The sequence below is a fragment of the Monodelphis domestica genome, chromosome 4, assembly GCF_027887165.1.
Source record: "Monodelphis domestica isolate mMonDom1 chromosome 4, mMonDom1.pri, whole genome shotgun sequence".
Taxonomy (NCBI): domain Eukaryota; kingdom Metazoa; phylum Chordata; class Mammalia; order Didelphimorphia; family Didelphidae; genus Monodelphis; species Monodelphis domestica.
The window spans coordinates 42,074,198-42,097,030 of NC_077230.1; the positions used below are offsets into that span (position 1 = coordinate 42,074,198).

The 22,833-nt window shown below is 37.4% G+C and overlaps 1 pseudogene; it reads right to left on the minus strand.

The window, feature by feature from the left end:
- Positions 1 to 228: 228 nt before the first annotated feature.
- On the minus strand, positions 229 to 3,364 carry LOC100013193 (fructose-bisphosphate aldolase A-like; annotated as a pseudogene).
- Positions 3,365 to 22,833: the final 19,469 nt, after the last annotated feature.

Genomic DNA, 22,833 nt, shown 5'->3' on the forward strand with positions numbered 1-22,833 from the left:
TGCTTTGTATTTTGATAGCTATTTTTAGGGTTTTTTTTTCCTTGTTAAATAGTTGTTATTGGAAAAAGTGGGCAGAGGAGGGGTCGCTAGATTCACCACAGAGCAACAACACGACACAAGTTGGGAGTGATGGGAGAGATCCGCACTAAGCTCTGGGATCTCAGCCTCTTCCTGGACTGTGACAGATGGCCTGGAGTGTTCCGGCATACCCAGATGGAAGGCCTTGACTTAGAAGGCATGGTTAGAGGCAAAGAAGGACACTGGCTGCAGCTCCTCACTTTCCTGATGGAGTATACTTGACTTGAGCAGCCTGGCTATTAGCTAAGACCTACTTAACATATTCCTTCTGGGCAGCCTGGATGTTTTTCCTTCTTTCCACCCCAGGTCTTGAGGGCAGATGCCTACAGGGCATGCCATAAGAAAAGGTCAGGGCCTATGGCTTTTGCTAGGGGCTGGTACTGATGGCATTGAGATTGATGGAAACATTCTCCTCATTCTGATCCCCAGATAGGAAGATGATACCAGTGACTGCAGGAGGCACAGTCTAGCAAAGGGCAGTCACGGTTGCTATTGCAATCTCCTCATGCGAATATTTCTGGGTACAAGCATGCCCAGGAGTGACCATGTTAGCCTACAGCAAGGACCCCTCCAGATAGATATGGTGGTTACTCAAAGCTTTACAGACAGCGGCCAGAACCTTCTCAGGGACATACTGGCAACACTTCAGATCATGTTCTCCATCAGGGAGGATCTCTGGCTCCACAATGGGGACAATGCCAGTCTGTTGGCAAATGCTGGCATATCAGGCCAGCACACTGGCATTCTTCATGACGACAAGTGGAGAAGGTGTATTTTCCCCAATCTTCAGCACACAACACCACTTGGCAAAGTCGGCCCCATCCTTCTTATACTGGACACAGCGCTCAGCTAGCCCATCCAGACCTTGGGTGGTAATCTCCCCATTGGTCCCTGCCAGGGGCACTATACCTTTGTCCACCTTGATGCCCACAACACCACCCTTGGCCTTGGACTTTGGGAAAGGGACGGCCATCACCAACTTTCTGAGAGAAAGTCTCATGGAAAAGGATGACACCTCCAATGCAGTTGTTCACTCGTGGAATTTGTAGAAACAATTAAAGTACTTTAAAATTTTCATTGTGTTAATGTAGTTGAAATATGAAATGCCAACAGTCTGGAATTATCCTGTTACACCATGTTATATAAAACCAATTCATTTAACAAACAAAATCCCCCAAAATGCTCACTGTTTTGTAAATGAAAATTTCCTAGCTTTTTGTCACAAAGCTCTATCTATGATATAGAATTGTCTCAACTACTCAGTTGCTATTTTCTTAAATCTAGTGTCCAAGATATCTACACAACTAACAAATACAGGAAATACTTTCCCCAAGGATTTCACCACTCATTTAAATGTGCCATATTTAGTATATGTTATTTCATCTCATAAGCATAGGTTTATAGGCTAAAGACAGGAATTGCAAATGGACAATCAGTTGGGCCCAGAATTGAATAGGAGCAGAGGAGACTGGATTTCTTTTAGGAAATCATAAAGTTATTTTAATCATCTTTGTTTTTAAAATAATAATAATAAAAAATTTTAAAAATGAAAAAAAAGGTTTTTTCTAATATGTATAATATCGATCTTCTTTCATGACATGAGGAATATAGAAATATGTATAAAATAGCAACAATAGAATAACCTATAATAGATTATTTAGAATCTTGGAAAGTGGAGGAAAAAGGGGGAGATAATTTGGATTGCAAAATGTCAGAAAACAATGTTAAAAATAGTTTCTTCATATAAATTGAAAAACAAAATTTTAAATGTGCCTGTCACATTGTAAGTGCTTAATAAATGCTTGCAACTGATTCACTGAAATCACATTTTGTTGTAGAATTAATGTGGAAAATGTAAACAGTACTTTTAAAACACCACTATTCACAGATATTTTCCTTCATGTTTATGTCTTTAATGTAGAAGAAATACCTTCTTGAAAAAAATGGAATGTCTTTTAGAAGTTTCTAAAAATCCAACAGGGCCTTTCAAATAGCATCTGATAGTATCCATTATATTTTAATGATATTTAGGAGGCCTATTTTAAGTTTGTTGATGGAAGAATTTATTTCAAATTAAATATATATCCCAGGTTTATTTTTATAATATTTAACATCCATTTGAAAATATGCTTTTGAGATCTTCTGTATATGTAAAACAACGGTAATTATTGCTATATATGCGTAAGCTATTACTAAAATTTCCTTTTATGTATTCCTTAAAAACTAAGTAGGAAGTGGGTGAAAGATTTTATGCTTTAAAAGAACCCTTAAGACCATTTCCCAAACATCTTTTATTAAAGATATAAAAGTCTATATCTTTTTCTTTGATTTTACAATTGTAACAGCTTATATTATACTCTTTAAAATAAGGTAAAAATCTTACATCCTCTTGCTATTTAATGTTAATATATAGTTACTTTGGAGAACATGGTTATTCTGTCTCCAATTCAAAATCTCACCAATCTCATGCATCTCACAACAATTTTGAACTTAAAGATGATTATTAAAATATGCCTGCTAATCAATCAGTCACATATGTTCCTTTCTCAGGGTATTCAACCCTATGTCCAAAATCAAAATCAAGAAAATTAGAATCATTTCTGTAATCCTAGGCAATTAGAATGCCTTTGAAGGAATAGGGCTTATGAAGCGGGTCTTGAGGCTTCTAATGGCCATTTGATTCCAATTATTTTCCTTTACTTTAAAGCAAAAGGCTGTCTACTTTTCACATGAGAAAATGCCTAGGCTTCTGTTGGGATGACCCTAGTGATTAATCCTACAATTCATTTATAATAGGAAGCAGATTTGTTCTGTGTTGCTCCAAAAAGCCAGACTAAGAACCAAATTTTTACTTTCTTTAAGATAGGACTTTTTAATAACTGGTATAACCTTCTCTATCTTGATTCTTCACAGAGCAGCTGTCATTTCTGAAATTGCCCTTGGGATCTAGGACTTCTTTTTCATCAAAAATATATTATCTTGACTTCTGGGAAAGCATGGCAGCCAGCTAAACATGACTTACTCACTCTCCCCAACATACAGCAACAATGATCACCCCAAAAGACCTTAAGAATCTTTATCAGAGGAGCAGAGGAGCTGTAAAGCGGGGCGCAGCAATGAAGGTGCATGGGATCAGGCTTTATCAGCCTATAAGAGAGTGAAAGGGCTTCCACCCAAACATGAGCAGATCCACCTCCCCTACCCCCACCTACTGGGCCAGAGCCAGGGCCAGCCCACACTGAGACAAACGAGCAAGGGGCGCCTCTGAAGTGAGGAGAGGGCACATCTGTGCCCTTGGAAGCTGACTAGGACAGTAGGGGACACCCCCCCTTAAGGCACATAGGCAGAAAATGCCAACACATGAGAGGACGCAGACTTCAGGTGCCCAGAGCCAGCACGCCCACCGGAGCCAGGGAATGAGACAGGAGTGCCTCTGGAATGAACAGGGAGCGTTTTGGGGTCCTTGGGAATTGACTAGGACTCAGGGGACCCACCCCCAAAAGTAGCTAAACCAGAAAACCAGGCAGGCAAGAGAGGGCAGACACTGAGCACCTCCTGGAGGGAGGCAGCAAGAAAACCCGCAAAGGACTGCGGAGAATCAAGAACCTGCTCATTAACTCCATACACAAAAAACCTGCCCAGGCAGACTCTGATTTCTGACTATAGAGGGAACTGAAAACATCCAGAAAAAATGGCTAACTGTGCACAGGATCCTCAAAATCGCTCCAGGAAATCAAAAAAGGAAGCTGTCACCCTGGAAAATTTTTACGGAGTAAAAAACCAGGCTACAGAGGAAATACTGGATGAAACTCATGAAACTCAAGAAAGGCAAAAATGAAAAAAAAAATGAAAATTGTCCACAAGCTCTGGAAAAGTCTCAGATGGAGCTTATCATCAGAAAGCTGGAAGCCCTCTGGAAAGAGAAGTGGGAAATGATTCAAAAAGAAAATCAACAAATTATATTAGAGTACCAAAAAATTACAGCTGAATGCCAAAAGACTAAAGCAGAAAACCAGGCCTTAAGGACCATAATTGAACAACTGGAAACCAATGATCTTGCAAAACAACAAGAATTAATAAAGCAAAGTCAAAAGATTGATACAATAGAAGAAAGGACAAAATATCTCACTGACAAGGTGACAGATCAGGAAAACAGGAAGGAGAGACAATTTAAGAATCATTCGTCTACCTGAAAAGGCAGAAATAAACAGGAACCTTGACACCATACTATAAGAGGTCATCCAAAAAAACTGCCCTGAAATTCTTGAACAAAGGGGCAAAATTAACACTGAATGAGTTCATAGAATACCCTCTACACTAAACCACCCGAAAACAACTCTCAGAAATGTAATTGCCAAATTCCAGAGCTATCCATCTAAGGAGAGAATGCTGCAAGAAGCCAAAAAGAAAAAATTCAGATACCAAGGGGTACCAATCAAGATCACACAAGACCTGGCAGCTTCCACACTGAAGAATCACAAGGCCTGGAAAACAATATTCAGAAAAGCAAGAGAACTGGGTCTTCAACCAAGAATCACCTGTCCATCAAAACTGACTATATACTTCCAAGGGAAAGTATGGGCATTCAACAAAATAGAAGATTTCCAAGTATTTGTAAGGAAAAGACCAAAACTAAGTGGAAAGTTTGACATCCAAACACAAAGATCAAGAGAAACATGAAAAGGTAATTATGAAAGAAAGGGAAAAGGAGAAAAATGCTTCTTTTTTCTCTTTTTTATTTTTTTTTATTCAAACTCTCTTCCTTAAGGGCTACAATTAGATCAGATTATATATATTAATATATGGGGAAAATGTTATTTGTAACCCTCAAAAATGTTTTCATTATTATAGTAAATAGAAGAATCATTCATAAGAAAAGATTGGGGCATTAAAGGCTATAAAATAATTAGTGGGAAAAGGATGAGGGGGTATCGACGGTACTAAGAGATACTTTAAGAAATAAAATAAATGGAATAATCTTTGTCACACAAAGACACACATGGGAAGGGGAGGGGAAGAATACTCTTATAAGAGGGAGAGGAAGAAAGTGCTAATAGGTGATACCCAAATATTACTCTCAGTGAAATTAAATCTGAGAGGGAAGAACATCTAGACCCATTGGGATCTTAAAGTCTATCTTATCCTACAGGGTAAGGAAGAAGGGGAAACTAAGGAGGGTAGGGCAGAGGGAACTCAAAAAAATAAAAAAGGGGAGGGAAGGAGAGGGAGGAGGGTACCTAACAGACCCTAAACAACAAGAAGGGAACAAAAAAGGGAGGGGCCAGAAAGGGAAGCATATCAAGGGAAGGGAATAGGGGGACTGACAAAAAGTAAACCACTAGATTAAGAGGACATAGCACAAGAAGAAAGGTCAGAACTAGGAAAGGATATCAAAATGCTAGGGAATTCAAAAGTGACTATCATAACATTGAACTTGAATGGGATGAACTAACCCATAAAACATAGACGAACAAGAGAGTGAATTAGAATCCAAAATCCTACCATATGTTGTCTACAAGAGACACACATGAGTGAGTAGATACTCACAAGGTCAGAATCAAGGGTGGAGAATGACCTTTTTGGCCTCAAATGAAAGATGGAAGGCAGGAGTTGCAATCATGATATCTGACAAAGCCAAAGTAAAAATAGACATGATTAAAAGGGATAGGGAAGGTAAATACATCCTGATAAAAGGGAGTATAGATAATGAGGAAATATCACTAATCAACATGTATGCACCAAATGGTATAGCACCCAAATTTCTAATGGAGAAACTAGTAGAATTGAAGGAGGATAGTAAAACTATACTAGTGGGAGACCTGAACATACCACTATCAAATTTAGATAAATCAAATAAAAAAGAGAAAAGAAAGAGGTAAAAAAGGTGAATGAAATCTTAGAAAAATTAGAGTTAGTAGATATATGGAGAAAAATAAATAGGGACAAAAAGAAATACAACTTCTTTTCAGCAGCACATGGCACATTCACAAAGAGTGACCATATGTTAGGTCATAAAGTCATGGCATACAACTGAAGAAAAGCAGAAATAATGAATGCATCCTTTTCAGATCATAAGGCAATAAAAATGACGATAAGTAAGGGTACAAGGAGAGCTAAATAAAAAACTAATTGGAAATTAAATAATATGATTCTCCAAAATTGACTAGTCAGAGAACAAATCATAGAAACAATTAAAAATTTCATTGACGAATATGACAATGATGAGACTCCTTTGAAACTCTATAGGATGCAGCCAAAGCAGTACTCAGGGGAAAATTTATATCCTTCAGTTCATATATTAACAAATTAGGAACGGCAGACTGGGTCAATGAATTGGGCATGCAAATCAAAGAACTGGAAAGCAAACAAATTAAAAATCCCCAGAAGAAAACCAAATTAGAGATCCCAAAAACTAAGGGAGAAATTAATAAAATTGAAAGTGATAGACCTATTGAACTAATAAATAAGACGAGAAGCTGGTATTTTGAAAAAACAAACAAAATAGACAAAATACTGGTCAATCTAATAAAAAAGAGGAAAGAAGAAAACCAAATTAAAAGTATCATAGATGAAAAGGGGGACCTCATCTCCAATGAAGAGGAAATAAGGCAATCATTAAAAACTCTTTTGCCCAATTTATATGGGAATAAATATGCCAATCTAGGTGATATGGATGAATATTTACAAAAATATAAATTGCCTAGATTAACAGAAGAAGAAATAGAATTATTAAATAATTCCATATCAGAAAAAGAAATCAAACAGGTCCTCAAAGAACTCCCAAAGAAAAAATCCCCACGGCCTGATGGATTCATAAGTGAATTCTATCAAACATTCAAAGAACAGCTAATCATAATACTGTACAAACTATTTGACATAATAAGCAAAGAGGGAGTTCTACCAAATTCATTCTAGGACACAAATATGGTACTGATTCCAAAGCCAGGCAGGCCAAAAACAGAAATAAAACTATAGACCAATCTCTTTAATGAACATAGATGCAAAAATCTTAAACAGGATACTAGCAAAAAGACTCCAGCAAATCATCACAAGGATTATTCATTTTGATCAGGTAGGATTTATTCCAGGAATGCAAGGAAGGTTCAATATCAGGAAAACCATGCACATAATTGACCATATTAACAAGAAAACTGACAAAAATCACATAATTATCTCAATAGATGCAGAAAAGGTCTTTGACAAAATAAAACACCCATTGCTATTGAAAATACTAGAAAATATAGGAATACAAGGATCCTTCCTAAATTAATAAACAGTATCTATCTAAAACTATCAACAAGGATCTATATGAACACAACTACAAAACACTTTCCACACAACTAAAACTAGACTTGAACAATTGGAAGAACATTAACTGCTCATGGGTAGGACGAGCCAATATAATAAAAATGACCATCCTACCCAAACTCATCTATCTATTTAGTGCCATACCCATGGAACTTCCAAAAATTTTTTTTTACTGATTTAGAAAAAAACATAAAGTTCATGTGGAAGAACAAAAGATCAAGGATATCCAGGGAAATAATGAAAAAAAATACAAAGGAAAGGGGTCTTGCAGTCCCAGATCTCAGACTACATTACAAAGCAGTGGTCATCAAAACAATTTGGTACTGGCTAAGAGACAGAAAGGAGGATCAGTGGAATAGACTGGGGGCAAGCAACCTCAGCAAGACAGTATATGACAAACCCAAAGATCCCAGCTTTTGGGACAAAAATCCACTATTTCATAAAAACTGCTGGGAAAATTGGAGGACAGTGTGGGAAAGATTAGGCTTAGATCAACACTTCACACCCTACACCAAGATAAATTCAAAATGGGTGAATGACTTGAACATAAAGAAGGAAACTATAAGAAAATTAGGCGAACACAGAATAGTATACATGTCAGACCTTTGGGAAGGTAAAGAATTCAAAACCAAGCAAGAATTAGAAAGAGTTACAAAATGCAAAATAAATAATCTGGATTACATCAAATTAAAAAGTTTTTGTACAAACAAAACCAATGTAACCAAAATCAGAAGGGTAGCAACAAATTGGGAAACAATCTTCATAAAAACCTCTGACAAAGGTTTAATTACTCAAATTTATAAAGAACTAAATCAATTGTACAAAAAATCAAGCCATTCTACAATTGACAAATGGGCAAGGGACATGAACAGGCAGTTCTCAGCCAAAGAAATCAAAACTATTAATAAGCACATGAAAAAGTGCTCTACATCTCTTATAAGCAGAGAGATGCAAATCAAAACAACTCTGGGGTATCACCTCACACCTAGCAGATTGGCTAACATGACAGCTATGGAAAGTAATGAATGCTGGAGGGGATGTGGCAAAGTGGGGACATTAATTCATTGCTGGTGGAGTTGTGAATTGATCCAACCATTCTGGAGGGCAATTTGGAACTATGCCCAAAGGGCGATAAAAGACTGTCTGCCCTTTGATCCAGCCATAGCACTGCTGGGCTTGTACCCCAAAGAGATAATGGACAAAAAGACTTGTACAAGAATATTCATAGCTGCGCTCTTTGTGGTGGCCAAAAATTAGAAAATGAGGGGATGCCCTTCAATTGGAGAATGGCTGAACAAATTGTGGTATATGTTGGTAATGGAATACTATTGTGCTAAAAGGAATAATAAAGTGGAGGAATTCCATGGAGACTGGAACAACCTCCAGGAAGTGATGCAGAGGGAAAGGAGCAGAACCAGGAAAACATTATACACAGAGACTGATACATTGTGGTATAATCGAAGGTGATGGACTTCTCCATTAGTATCAATACAATTTCCCTGAACAATCTGCAGGGATCTAAAAAAAAATACTACTCACAAGCAGAGGATAAACTGTGGGAGTAAAAACACTGATGAAAAGCAACTGCTTGACTACAGGGTTGGAGGAGATAAGACTGAGGAGAGACTCTAAATGAACACTATAATGCAAATTCCAACAACAGGGAAATGGGTTCGAGTCAAGAACACACGTGATAACCAGTGGAATCATGTGTTGGCTATGGGAAAGGGAAAGGCGGGGGGGGGAAGGGAGGAAAAGAAAACGATCTTTGTTTCCAGTGAATAATGTATGAAAACGACCAAATAAAATAATGTTTAAATAAAAAAAAAAAGAAAAGTGGGGACTTCAGAGATGGAATAAAGTATATACTATCAGAAATAAAAAAAAAAAACTATCAACAAACATCATCTACAATGGGGATAAACTAGAAGCCTTTCCAATAATATCAGGAGTGAAACAAGGATGCCCCTGATCACCTTTATTATTCAACATTGTACTAGAAACACTAGCAGTAGCAATTATAGAAGAAAAAGAAATTGAAGGTATTAAAATTGGCAATGAGGAGACCAAACTATCACTCTTTGCAGATGACATGATGGTCTTCTTAACAAATCCTAGAGAACCCACCAAAAAGCTAATGGAAATAATCAACAACTTTACTAAAGTTCCAGGATACAAAATAAACCCACACAAGTCATCAGCATTTCTATATATCTCTAACACATCTCAGCAGCTGGAATTAGAAAGAGAAATTCCATTCAAAATCACCTTAGACAATCTAAAATACTTAGGAATCTATCTGCCTAGACAAACACCAGAACTATATGAACACAACTACAAAACACTCTCCACACAACTAAAACTAGATTAGAGTAATTGGAAAAACATTAACTGCTCATGGGTAGGACGAGCCAATATAATAAAAACAACCATCCTACCCAAACTTATGTACCTATTTAGTGCCATACCCATGGAACTTCCAAAAAACTTTTTTACTGAACTAGAAAAAAACATAACAAAATTCATTTGGAAGAACAAAAGATCAAGGATATCCAGGGAAATAATGAAAAAAAAATGCAAAGGAAGGTGGCCTTTCAGTCCCAGATCTCAAACTGTACTATAAAGCAGTAGTCATCAAAACAATTTGGTACTGGCTAAAAGACAGAAAGGAGGATCAGTGGAATAGACTTGGGCAAGTGACCTCAGCAAGAGAGTCTATGACAAACCGAAAGACCCCTTTTTTGGGACAAAAACCCAGTATTCAATAAAAACTGCTGGGAATACTGGAAGACAGTGTGGGAGAGATTAGGTTTGGATCAACACCTCACACCCTATACCAAGATAAACTCAGAATGGATGAATTACTTGAATATAAAAAAGGAAACTATAAGTAAATTAGGTGAAAACAGAATAGTATACATATCAGACCTTTGGGAAGGGAAAGATTTCAAAACCTTGTCACAAAATGTAAAATCAATAATTTTGACTACATCAAATTAAAAAGTTTTTGTACAAACAAAACCAATGTAACCAAAATTAGAAGGGAAGCAACAAATTGGGAAACAATCTTCATAACAAAAACCTCTGACAAAGGTCTAATTACTCAAGTTTATAAAAAGCTAAACCAGTTGTACAAAAAATCAAGCCATTCTCCTATTGAAAAATGGGCAAGGGACATGAACAGGCAGTTTTCAGTTAAAGAAATCAAAACTATTAATAAGCACATGAAAAAGTGCTCTACATCTCTTATAATCAGAGAGATGCAAATCAAAACAACTCTGAGGTATCACCTCACACCTAGCAGATTGGCCAACATGACAGCAAAGGAAAGTAATGAATGTTGGAGGGGATGTGGCAAAGTCATGACATTAATTCATTGCTGGTGGAGTTGTGAATTGATCCAACCACTCTGGAGGGCAATTTGGAACTTTACCCAAAGGGTGATGTAAACCTTAAAATTTCTTAGACTTGTGAATGTTGGAAATTTCCCCACTGGGAAATTTCATACTTGAAAATATTTCCTACTGATAGTAAGAACTCTATTGAAATATGAAACTCCTTGGCATGGGAGGATCCTTCTCCTCCCTACTTAAGACTTCTTTAGGACAGAAACCTTTTGCTAAACAATGGAAAGGGCTTTGACCTATGCTTAAGCATAGAACAGGAAGTTCTTTGAGTCATGATTGATTTTAGAATTGATACAATAGAGATACTTGGAATGACAGAACCAGGTCTTGGAAACTACAATCTCCACCCTACTCAGAGTAACAGGATTTAGGGAGGGCTGCAGCAAAGATCAAGATTTAATTATTTGAGAATATGACCTTCAACAGACATGTGCAAAGGGGGCAGACCTCTGGGCAGTCCTGGGTTAAGCTAGAGCCACCATTGGCACAGAGGAGAGATCGACAGTGATTGGTAGATGTGAGAACTGAGGGAAGGGAACTTAGATTGTTTGCTTAAAGAGAGTGGGGTCTGAGGACTGAAAGGGGGAGGGTAGTGGATGCTCTGAAGGAGGTCTGAGAGGAGAGAGGTCCTGGAGGGAGAGCTCCTGGAGAGGTCTTGAAGGAGGCTGTGGAAGGAGAACTCAGGAGGAGTCAGGAGGAGAATTCTCTGGAAACATTTCTTGAAAGGAGGCTCTCTTGAAGGTGGAGCCTGAGGTTGGCATGAGAAGCCTTACCTAGAGAGATCTTGGGTGAGTGATAAAACCAACTGACTGATTTATCTCTTAGGACTGAGGTCTAGGCCTTATTGGTTTGAGGCCCTTCATTCTTATTCCTTTCTTACTTTCTCTCTTTTTCTATTGATTAATCAGTGTATTATAAATTAAATTTCTCTATAAAACCCAGTTGGCTTGGGCATATTCATAAATTGGGAATATATTCCCTGGCGACCATCTTATATTTATATAAAACCAAGACACAGTAGAAAACATATTTCAGCGGTCATAATTGTTATATATTTCCCTTGCTCCCAAACATTTTAATTTTCACATTTTATGGCTCCCACTCTCTTATCTACAACTATTTAACACTCAAAACTATTTTAAATCTAACAATGATAAAAGACTGTCTGCCCTTTGATCCAGCCATAGCACTGCTGGGATTGTACCCCAAGGAGATAATAAGGAAAAAGACTTGTACAGGAATATTCATAGCTGCGCTCTTTGTGGTTGCCAAAAATTGGAAAATGAGGGGATGCCCTTCAATTCGGGAATGGCTGAACAAATTGTGGTATATGTTGGTGGTGGAATACTATTATGTTAAAAGGAATAATAAAGTGGAGGAATTCCATGGAGATTGGAACAACATTCAGAAAGTGATGCAGAGTGAAAGGAGCAGAACCAGGAGAACATTGTACACAGAGACTGACACACTGTGGTACAATCTAACATAATGGATTTCTCCATTAGTGGCAATGCAGTGATCCTGAACAATCTGCAGGGATCTCTGAGAAAAAAAAAACACTATCCAGAAGCAGAGGACAAACTGTGGGAGTGAAAACACTGAAGAAAGGCAACTGAATCACTACTGGGATTGAGGGAATGTGATTGAGGAGAGACTCTAAATGAACACCTTAATGCAAATACCAACATGGAAATGGGTTTGGATCAAGGACACATGTGATATCCAGTGGAATTTCACATTGGCTGTGGGAGGGGTGGCGGGAGTGGGGGAAGGAAAAGAAAATGATCTTTGTTTCCAATGAATAATGTTTGGAAATGACTAAGTAAAATAATGTTTTAATTAAAAAAAAATATATATATATATATTGTCTTGACCAAAAATCACCCAGGGCAATCGCCTAGTATATTTTTATGTTTTATTACTCAAGCCTATGGTCTTTGCTGTGTATATTACACAGCAAAGTTATTCAGATCAAAGCCCTTTTATTTCAGACTTCCTTGTTCCCTTTCAATGAAAACTCCTAAAATCCAGTAAACATCTAGATTTGTGTTACAACTCTCTCTACTCCCATTATATGAAAGAAGAGAGTATCACGGAAACTCAAATTAACCAATAATTTCACCTAGCAACATCTCAGGGATCAGATGGAGTTGATGACCTTTGCCTTTTATTGCCATAGCTATTTCTATATTGCTTTCCTCCTTACACTTCAATATATAAAGGAACCAAAGCTTTTGCAATTGGGTAAGGTAATTAACTTATCTAATCCTCTCATGGCTTATTACAATTTTTAAAAATCACCACTCTATAATCAACCTTGTGATGCATTTCTGAGCACAGCTAGACTGATCTTCAAATAATAAACATCAGCAGACCCATTCTTCATGCTTTTCCAGCTTGACAAGACTTGCCACATATTGTTCTCTGTCATAATAGCTTTAAAAAATTCAGGCTTATTTCCATTACATAATGAGTAAAACAGCTCTGACAATGTCACTTCTCTACACAAGACGTTCCAATGGGCCCATGTTTCCTCTAAAATAAACTATGAATTCCTCCATTTGGCATTTGAAGTCCTTTACACTCTACTCCTTCATGTTCCAGCCAAACTGCCCTACTTACAGTTCCCCACACACAACATTCAATCCCCTGCCTTTGCATCCTTAAAATAGGATTTCCCCCAAGCTGGGAATATACTCAGTTTGAATCTTCATCTCTTAGAATTCCTAGATTCTTCTAAGGATCAGGTCAAGCATCACCTTATAGGATGTTTCATCTGTTTAGCCATCACCACCACCAAATTACTATGTGTAAATTCATATGAACATAGCTATTTTCCCTAGTCAGTCAGTCAACTTGCTTACTTATGTAACACTTATTTAGTATTTAATGTGTTCCAGGAACTGTGCTAAAAGCTGGGGATGAAATATTTAAAAGAGGCAAAAATTCAGTCCCTGCCTTGAAGGAGTTCATATTACCAAAAAATGTGAGAAAACAAATATGGTTTCATTGTTGTCTTTGTACTCCCAGTTGCTCAATGAATCGAACTTAAATACAATAAATGGTTATTATATGAATTTGAGCTGAGGGGTGGGGGAGGAGAATTTATACAAAGTATCAAGTATATTAGAGCTCTCATGGAATAATAAAGTCTTTCATTAAAGTAATGTAAACAGAGGAGAAGGAAATAGCAAATCACTCTAGTATCCAACAAAATTTCATGGACAGAAGAGTTGGACATGACTGAATGAATAATACCCACAACAAAAGCAGAGGACAGATGACCTCACCAGCTGAAATGTGGTAGCAAGTGACTCAGAAAATTCCCTTCTTATTTTAAAATGTTTTGATTCTAATATAGAGTTTTTGCTTTCCTCTTATTTGTGCCCAATACAGAAAATCTATTTTTTACCAATATACATTTTTGTTTCACAACATGTCAAACATGGAAATAAATATATTATAACATATGTACATCCCAATTCATATTACATGCCTTTTGGGGGAGGGTGGAGATGTAGGAGGGACAGAACATGGATTGCAGAATACCAGAAAACCAATATTAAAAATCATATTGACATATAATCTAGTAAAAAAGAAAAAACAAAGAACTTAAAATATTGTGCTGGATGGTTTCCTTCAAGTATGTTGTAGAATTAACAGCATATATTCAAAATTTAAAATATAAAGTATGACTCCCTGACTTGCCTGAAAGGATTTGAACAACTTCCTCCAAATTCTTTCTCTTCTGTTGTCAGTCAATTTACTTTTTAATTGTCTCAATAAGTACTACTCTATTTTGTATTAGGCTAGCCTAGCATTTCTTTGCCTAAAATAACAAAACTGCAATAGCATAGAATAATTTGGAATAGCAAAGCACAACAAAGTATGACATTTGAGATTTGACTAGTATAAAAGCAATAGCAGATTACAAGATTACAGAAGCTTGGTCCTTGACCTAAAGGAGTTTATGTCCTAAGTGAGAACACTTAGTTAATGCATATAATCATTAAGAGCAAATTATTTGATATTGGTAAATCTTATCCATTCCCTGTAGATAGGATCATTTTATCTGCCAAAAATTAGCACTTGACTTAAATTCTTATATTATACATACATGTATATGTGAACATATATGTATATTTCTATATGTACATGTATGTGGGCAGAAAGATGGGATAGTGGATAGAGTACTAGATTTGGAATTAAGAAGACTTGTCTTCCTGGGTTCAAATCCAAACTCAGACACTTACTATCTCCGCAACCCTGGGCAAGTCACTTAACACTGCTTGCCTCAGTTCCTTGCAGAAAAAAATGGCTAACCATTCCAGTATCTTTTCAAAAAAATCTATGTTTTGTCTGTGGAGTCACAAAGAATGAGGCATGATTGAACAATTGAACAACAATAACTAAAAAGGGTTTAAGACCTTATGTTATATGACATTTTAAGAGACTCGAGATAAGAGACTTCAGATAAGACAAACAGAAAACTTCCAAAAAAGCTGCAAAGCGAAGACTTGTCTTTAACCTAAGATTTTCCTACCTTCTAATAAATCCAGACTGGGGAGAAGACTTTCATAACCATTGGCCAAGAAGATTGACTGATGAAAGTGGAAGAAAGTTTCATTAGTCTACCAAGGAGGTCTGTAGCTCTGTTCTTTTGGGCAGAAGCTTACTAATCATAGCACCTCTAACAGATAGACGAAAAAGTAATAAATGTCCTTAAAAAGATCACCTTTTACAAGCACTATAACTGAGGTATACTAGAAGGTTAAATAAGAAAGCTAACAACAGCTCTAGCCCTCTCTTAAGGGGAGAGACTTATTTATTAGCTTGTTCCCTTGAGTAGGTTTTAGAGTTGGCTAAAAAGGATAGTCAACAGTACTATACTCTTCTCCACAGGAGATAAATTTATTGAACACAACATCCCTAGTGGATCATGGGCAGGCTATTAAGTGACATTGAGGAGAGCTAAATCATTGAAAATAGTTGTAGCAGAGAATGTAGCCCATTAAGGAGCAGAAAAGACGCTTAGTGTGGTGTAATTGAAAGGACTCTCTATAAGTCCTATAGAGAGTTGTATGATGATGTCAAGAGAAGAAAAATTGGTCTTGGGGTCTGACAGGCATATATTGCTCCTCTGTGCATGGGTCTTGGTCACATGCATTATTTATGTGTACAATGCCTCAAATAAATGCCTGACCACAAGTATCCTACATTTACTGCCTTTTGATGTAAACTTGCTCACTATTGCCTCCAGAATGAAATCAATTCAACTAACATTTTTCAAGCACTATGTGTCAGACACTATGCTGAATGTGGTTTGGACCCAATCTATGTTTCCAACTTAATTACCTAATACTTTTCTTCCCACTGCATTACCTAGAAAAACTAAATACTGTTTTAGTTTCTCAAAAACATGGCACTCTATCTTCCATCTCCATGCACTTAAATCCATCTCAAAACCTTGAATGAATTCCTTCCTCTCAATCTCAGAATTGTATTTGTTTTTTGCGCTTTTTCACCATTCCTCTGGATCATGGGCTTTATAGAGGTTTAGAGGTCCAGTTTTCTCACTGGTGATGGATGTATTCATGAGATAGTGAGCTAAAGGGATTCAAGAGAAATTTTGGGCTGTTTATTTCCATTTATCTACAAGTATTTATATATTAATGAGTGGACAGATGAATGAGTGAGTGAAAAAAAGCACTTATGAGCTGGAAAATATTATTCTAAGCAAAGGACATTAATGCTTTGCTGGTGGATCTGTGAATTGATCCAACCATTCTGGAGGATAATTTGGAGCTATGCCTAAAGGGTGCTATTATTTAATTAGTCAGTTTAGAACATTTTCCTCTGGTTACAAGAATCATTTTCTTTCCCTCTCCCCACCGCCCATCCCCCACCTTGGCCGACATGCAATTCCACTGTATTTTACATGTATCCTTGATCAAAACCTATTTCCACGTTGTTGATGCTTGCACTAGGGTGATCATTTAGAGTCTACATCCCTAATCACATCCCTGTTGACCCATGTGATCAAGCAGTTTTTTTTTCTGTATTTCTACTCTCACAGTTATTCCTCTGAATATGGATAGTGTTCTTTCTCATAAATCCATCAGAATTGTCCAGGATTATGGCATTGCTACTAAGAGAGAAGTCCATTACATTCAATTGTACCACCCTAACAGTTTCTATGTATAAGGTTCTCCAGGTTCTGCTCCTTTAACTCTGCGTCAATTCCTGGTGGTCATTCCAGTTCACATGAAATTCCTCCAGTTCATTAAATAGTATTCCATCACCAACATATACCACAATTTGTTCAACCATTCCCCAATCAAAAGGCATCCCCTCATTTTCCAATTTTTTGGCACCACAATGAGCAGTTATGAATATTCACCTAATTCACTTATAGTTTCCTTCTTTATATTCAGGTTATTCACCCATTCTGAGTTAATCTTGGTGGAGAGTGTGAGATGTTGATCCAAAACCCAATCTCTCCTTTACTGTCTACCAATTTTCCCAGCAGTTTTTGTCAAATAGTGGATTTTTGTCCCCAAAGCTGGGATTGTTGAGTTTATCATAGACTGTCTTGTTGAGGTCACTTACCCCAAGTCTATTCCACTCATCCTCCTTTCTGTCTCTTAGTCAGGACCACATTATTTTGATGACCACTGCTTTATAGTATAGCTTGAGATCTGGTACTGCTAGGCCACCTTCCTTCATTTTTTTTTTTTCATTATTTCCCTAGATATCGTTGATCTTTTGTTCTTCCAAATAAACTTTGCTATGTTTTTTTTTTTTCTAATTCAGTAAATAAGTTTTTTGGAAGTTCAATGCATATGGCACTAAATAAATAGGAAAGTTTGGGTAGCATGGTCATTTTTATTATGTTAGCTCATCCTACCCATGGGCAATTGATGTTTTTCCAATTGTTTAGATCTAGTTTTATTTGTGTGGAGAGTGTTTTACATTTGGGTTCATATAATTCCTGTGTTTGTCTTGGCAGATAGATTCCTAAGTATTTTATATTGTCTAGAGTGATTTTAAATGGAATTTCTCTTGCTGTTGAAATGTGTTGGAAATAAATAGAAATGCTAATGACTTATGTGGGTTTATTTTGTACCCTGTAACTTTGCTAAAGTTGTTGATTATTTCCACTAGCTTTTTAGTTGAATCTCTAGGATTCTTTATGTAGACCATTATATCATCTGCAAAGAGTGATAGCTTGGTCTCCTCATTGCCTATTTTAATACCTTCAATTTCTTTTTATTCTCTACTTGCTACTGCTAGTGTTTCTAGTACAATGTTAAATAATAGAGGTGATAATGTGCATTTTTGTTTCACTCCTGATCTTAATGGGAAGGTTTCTAGTTTATCCCCATTGTAGATGATGTTTGCTGAGGGTTCTAGATATATACTCTTTATATTATTTTTAGGAAAGGCCCTTCTATTCCTATGCTTTCTAGTGTTTTCCATAGGAATGGGTGTTGTATTTTGTCAAATACTTTTTCTGCATCTATTGAGATAATCGTGATTTTTGTTGGTTTGCTTGTTGATATGGTCAATTATGTGGCTGGTTTCCCTAATACTGAACCATCTTTACATTCCTAGTATAAATTCCCTCTGATCATAATGAATAGCCCCTGTGATCACTTGCTGGAGTCCTTTGGCTAGTATTCTATTTAAGATTTTTGCATCTATGTTCATTAAGGAGAAATGTCTTGACATTTCCTCCTATACAGTTTGTCATTCTTCCCACTGTAAAGATTAAAAATTTGGGGGGAAACTGAGGTAGGTAAAATTAGTTTCTCTCTGCAAGGAGTATTATATTTTTAGAGTTTTATTTAAGATAAGGAATTTAAGAACATACAAGTAAGAAAAGCACATGGTAGATGGGCCAAGAGGCCCATTAAACCTCACCTACATCGTGAAAGACTTATCTGCTTGCAAGCGGAAACAGAAAGAGAGCCAGCCATAGGCTGAAACTCTTTAAATAATGATCTGCTGTCAGACCAGGTGAGAATTTCAGTGAGATTACAAAGGATTCTGAGAAGTGAGCAAGGACTTCTGGAGGATGGACTCCAGAGTTCAAATCTCCATTTTTACACCTCTAAGTGTACTAGCTGCCCAGGTGATAACAATTCTTAAGAGTTACCAATGACCTCTTTTCTTATAGGGATTCATATCATTTTAAGTTATTTTTTCTCTTTAAAAATGGGGATGGGGTTGGGTTTTTTTTTCTTTTTTCCCTCTTTCCTAATTACCTTTTTATGATTCTCTTGAGTTCTGGGCTTGAGCATCAAATTTTCTGTTCAGGTCTGTTCTTTTCTTTACAAATTCTTGGAATTCTTCTATTTTGTTAAATGACCATACTTTCCTCTTTAAGAATATAATCAGTTTTGCTGGGAAGTTGATTCTTGGTTGTAGACCTAGTTCCCATGGTTTCCAGAATATCATATTCCATGCCTTACTCCTTCAGTGCAGATGCAGCCAGATCCTGTGTTATCTTCTCTGTGATTCTGGTTCCATGGTATCTGAATGACTTCTTCTTGGCAGCTTTTAATATTTTTTTCCTTGGTCTCATAGTTCTTGAATTTGGCTATAACATTCCTGGGTTTTTTTCAGTTGGGGATTAAGTACAGGAGGTGATCTGTGGATACTTTCAATCTCCACTTTTCCCTCTTGTTCTAGAATATTGGGGCAGTTTTCTTGGATAATTTCCTGTAGTATGATATCCAGACTTTTTCTTTTGTCATGGTATTTAGGTAGACCAATGATTCTTAAGTTGTCTCCTCTGGAATGATTTTCTAAATATTCTGCTTTGTGAATTAGGTACTTCATATTTTTCCTTAATTTTTTCACTCTTTTGATTTTGTTTTATAGTGTTCTGCTGCCTTGTAAAGTCATTTGTTTCTAGTTGCTGTATTCTAGTTTTTAAAGACTGGATTTCATCTCTGGCTTTTTGGTCATCCTGCTACTTCTGGTCTGATTTTCTTGGGAGGTCATCTTTTATCTTCTCTGCCTCTTCTTTCATTTTCTTTGCCTTATCTTTCATCTTCTTTGTCTCATCTTTCATCCCCTTTGCCTCATTTTCAAGCTGATTAATTTTGGCTTTCAATACACTGTTTTCCGTTTCCAGATGACTTTTCTTGATTTTTAAGTTCTTTTCCCAGTTGTCTTCAGCCTCTCTTAATTGTGCTTTGAATTGTATTTTGAGTTCTTCCAAATCTGTGTCCAATTTCTGGAGTTTCTCTGTTTTTGCTTGATGTTCCTTGATCTTCCTCTGTTTTATTTGCTCTTTGTTCATTGCCTGTATAGGAGCTGTGGATTGTTTTTTCTTTTTCTGTTGTTTGTTCATATTTACCCCTTCTTTACTCCCTGCAGTTGCCTGCTCTGTTGTTCCTTTCTTTTTTTGTTGTTGGATCTGTGGTTTGGGGCTTTTCTGTCAGCCTTCATCCTTGGGGCTTAGTCAGAAAATCTCTCAGGGCAGTCTTTGGGGTAGGGGTGTTGAATCTTGAACTTCCCTGCCCTCTGAAGGCTTTGATGGGATTAAGTCCAGCTGGGTTGATCTGGATGTGCCCTGAGGCTAAAACCTAGGGAAGGCGATGGGGACAATATGGAGTGTATCCACTACTGCAACTAGGCTGCCTGCTCTGTGCTCTGTACTTCTTCTCCAACTGCTTCCCCAATGCCCATGTTCAATACTCTGATCCTGGCATAGCTTTGCCCTCAAGGTACTCCCTCCAGACCAGTACCCTTGCCCATCCAGAGGTTCCAGCTGCTGCTGGAGGTTTAGAGCTCTAGGTGGGTGAGGGATCCTGGGAACTTCCTTTTTTCTTTCCCCTTAAACCCGAGTGTTCTCAAATCCAGGCTTTTGGTGGGGGGGCTTGCCTTTTAAGTTGAATCCAGCAGGAGGGTTCCTTGGCTCTGTCTTGTTGTTAGGTTTGATTTTCAGTTCCCTAGGAGTATTTAGTTTGTAATTGGCAAGGAAGAGTTTTCAGAGGTCTTAACTTTCACTGCCTCTATGCCACCATCTCAACACCATCTCCTCGACAATAACAATTTTTCAAAGTTACCAATATTCTTTTTTCTTGTAGCGATACATGCCTTTTTAGCTTATTGGGTCCCTTAAAAAAGGTGTTTTTTTGTTTGTTTGTTTTGTCTTGTCTTCTTTTTCCCCCTTTCTTAATTACCTTTTGGTTATTCTCTTGAGTTCTGTGTTTGGGCATCAAATTTTTTGTTCAAGTCTGGTCTTTTTCATTTTTATGAATGCTTGGAAGTCTTCTTTTTGTTAAATAACCATACTTTCCCCTGAAAGAATATAATCACTTTTGCTGTGTAGTTGATAATTTGTTGTAGACCTAGTTCCAATGCTTTCCAGTATATCATATTTTACTCCTTTTACTCCTTCACTGTAGATGCACCCAGACCAGATCCTATGTTATTCTAACTGTGGTTCCATGTAAGCTGAATGACTTATTTTTAGCAGTTTGTAATATTTTTTTCCTTGGTCTGATAGTTCTTGAATTTGGCTATAATGATCTTGGGTGTTGTCAATTGAGGATTAAGTACAGGGAGTAATCTGTGGATTCTTTCAATCTCCACTTTTCCCTCTTGCTTTAGAATATCAGGGCAGTTTTCTTGGATAATTTCCTATAGAATGATGTGCAAGCTTTTTCTGTTGCCATGATATTCCAGTAATCCAATGATTCTTAAATTGTCTCTCCTAGACCTGTTTTCTAGATCTTCTGTTTTGTGGATAAGGTATTTAATATTTTCCTCAATTTTTTTCATTCTTTTGATTGATTTTGTTTTTATTGCTTCCTGCTGCCTTGTGAAGTCATTTGCTTCTAGTTGTTGGATTCTAGTTTTTAAAGACTGAATTTCATCCCTGGCTTTTTGGTCATCCTTCTCCTTCCGATCTTTCAATTCCTTTGCCTCATTTTCAAGCTGGTTGATTTTGGCTTTCAAGACACTGTTTTCTGTTTCCAGATGACATTTTGCTTTTTTAAGTTCCTTTTCCAGTTGTCTTCAGCCTCTCTTAATCATTTTTTGAATTGTATTTTGAGTTCTCCCAAAGACTGTGTCTAATTTCTGGAGTTTCTCTGTTTTTGCTTGGTGTTCATTGATCTTCCTCTGTTCTATTTGCTCTTTGTTCATTGCCTGGATAGACGCTGTCGATTGTAATCTCTTTTTTATTTTTATGTTGTTTACTCATATTTTTTCCCCTTCTTCTCCTGCCCCTCCACCCCCGGTAGTTGCCTGTATTGCCTGTAATCTTGCTCCTTTCATTATTTGCTGAATCTGTGAATTTGGGCTGTTCTGTCCTGAGGGGGCTTCTTCTTTGCTCTGCTGATTGACCAGGTTAGGATGATGGTATTCATAAGCTCTGAGGTCAGATCTTCCCCAGCTGGCTTCATAATCCAAAAAGGAGGTGGCCTTCTCACTCACCTGTATTGGTTGTAGTCTTTGCCCTTGGAGCTTAGTCAGCAAGGCTCTCAGAATAGTTTGGGGGAGGGATGTTGGATTTTGAGTTTTCCTGCCCTCTGAAGGCTTCTTATCCGTCCTATTGATAAGATTGAGACAGAGCAGAGTTGATCTGTAAAGCTGGATTTGCCTTGAGGCCAAAACCTTTAGGGGGTCGGGCAAGATGGAGTGTCTTGGCTGCAACTGGGCTGCCCACTCTGAGCTTCTCTTCCAGCTGCCTCTATGCTGCCTGTATTCAATGCCCTGTGCCTGGCACAGCTATGCAGCAAGGTACTCCCTCTGGACTAGCACCCTTGCCCTCCCAGAGATTACAGCCACTACTGGAGGCTCAGCACTGTGGGTGGGGGAGAGCTTTTGGCACCTTCCTTCTTCCTTCCCCTTAAACCCATGTATTCTAGAATTCAGGCTTTGGCGGGGGGGTGGGGCATACCTTTTAAGTTGAGTCCAGTAGGAGTGTACTCTAGCTCTGTTCTGTTGTTAGATTTGATTTTCAATTCCCTCAAAACATTGTGTTTTTCATTTGGTGAGGAAGGGTTTGAGGAGGTCTGAA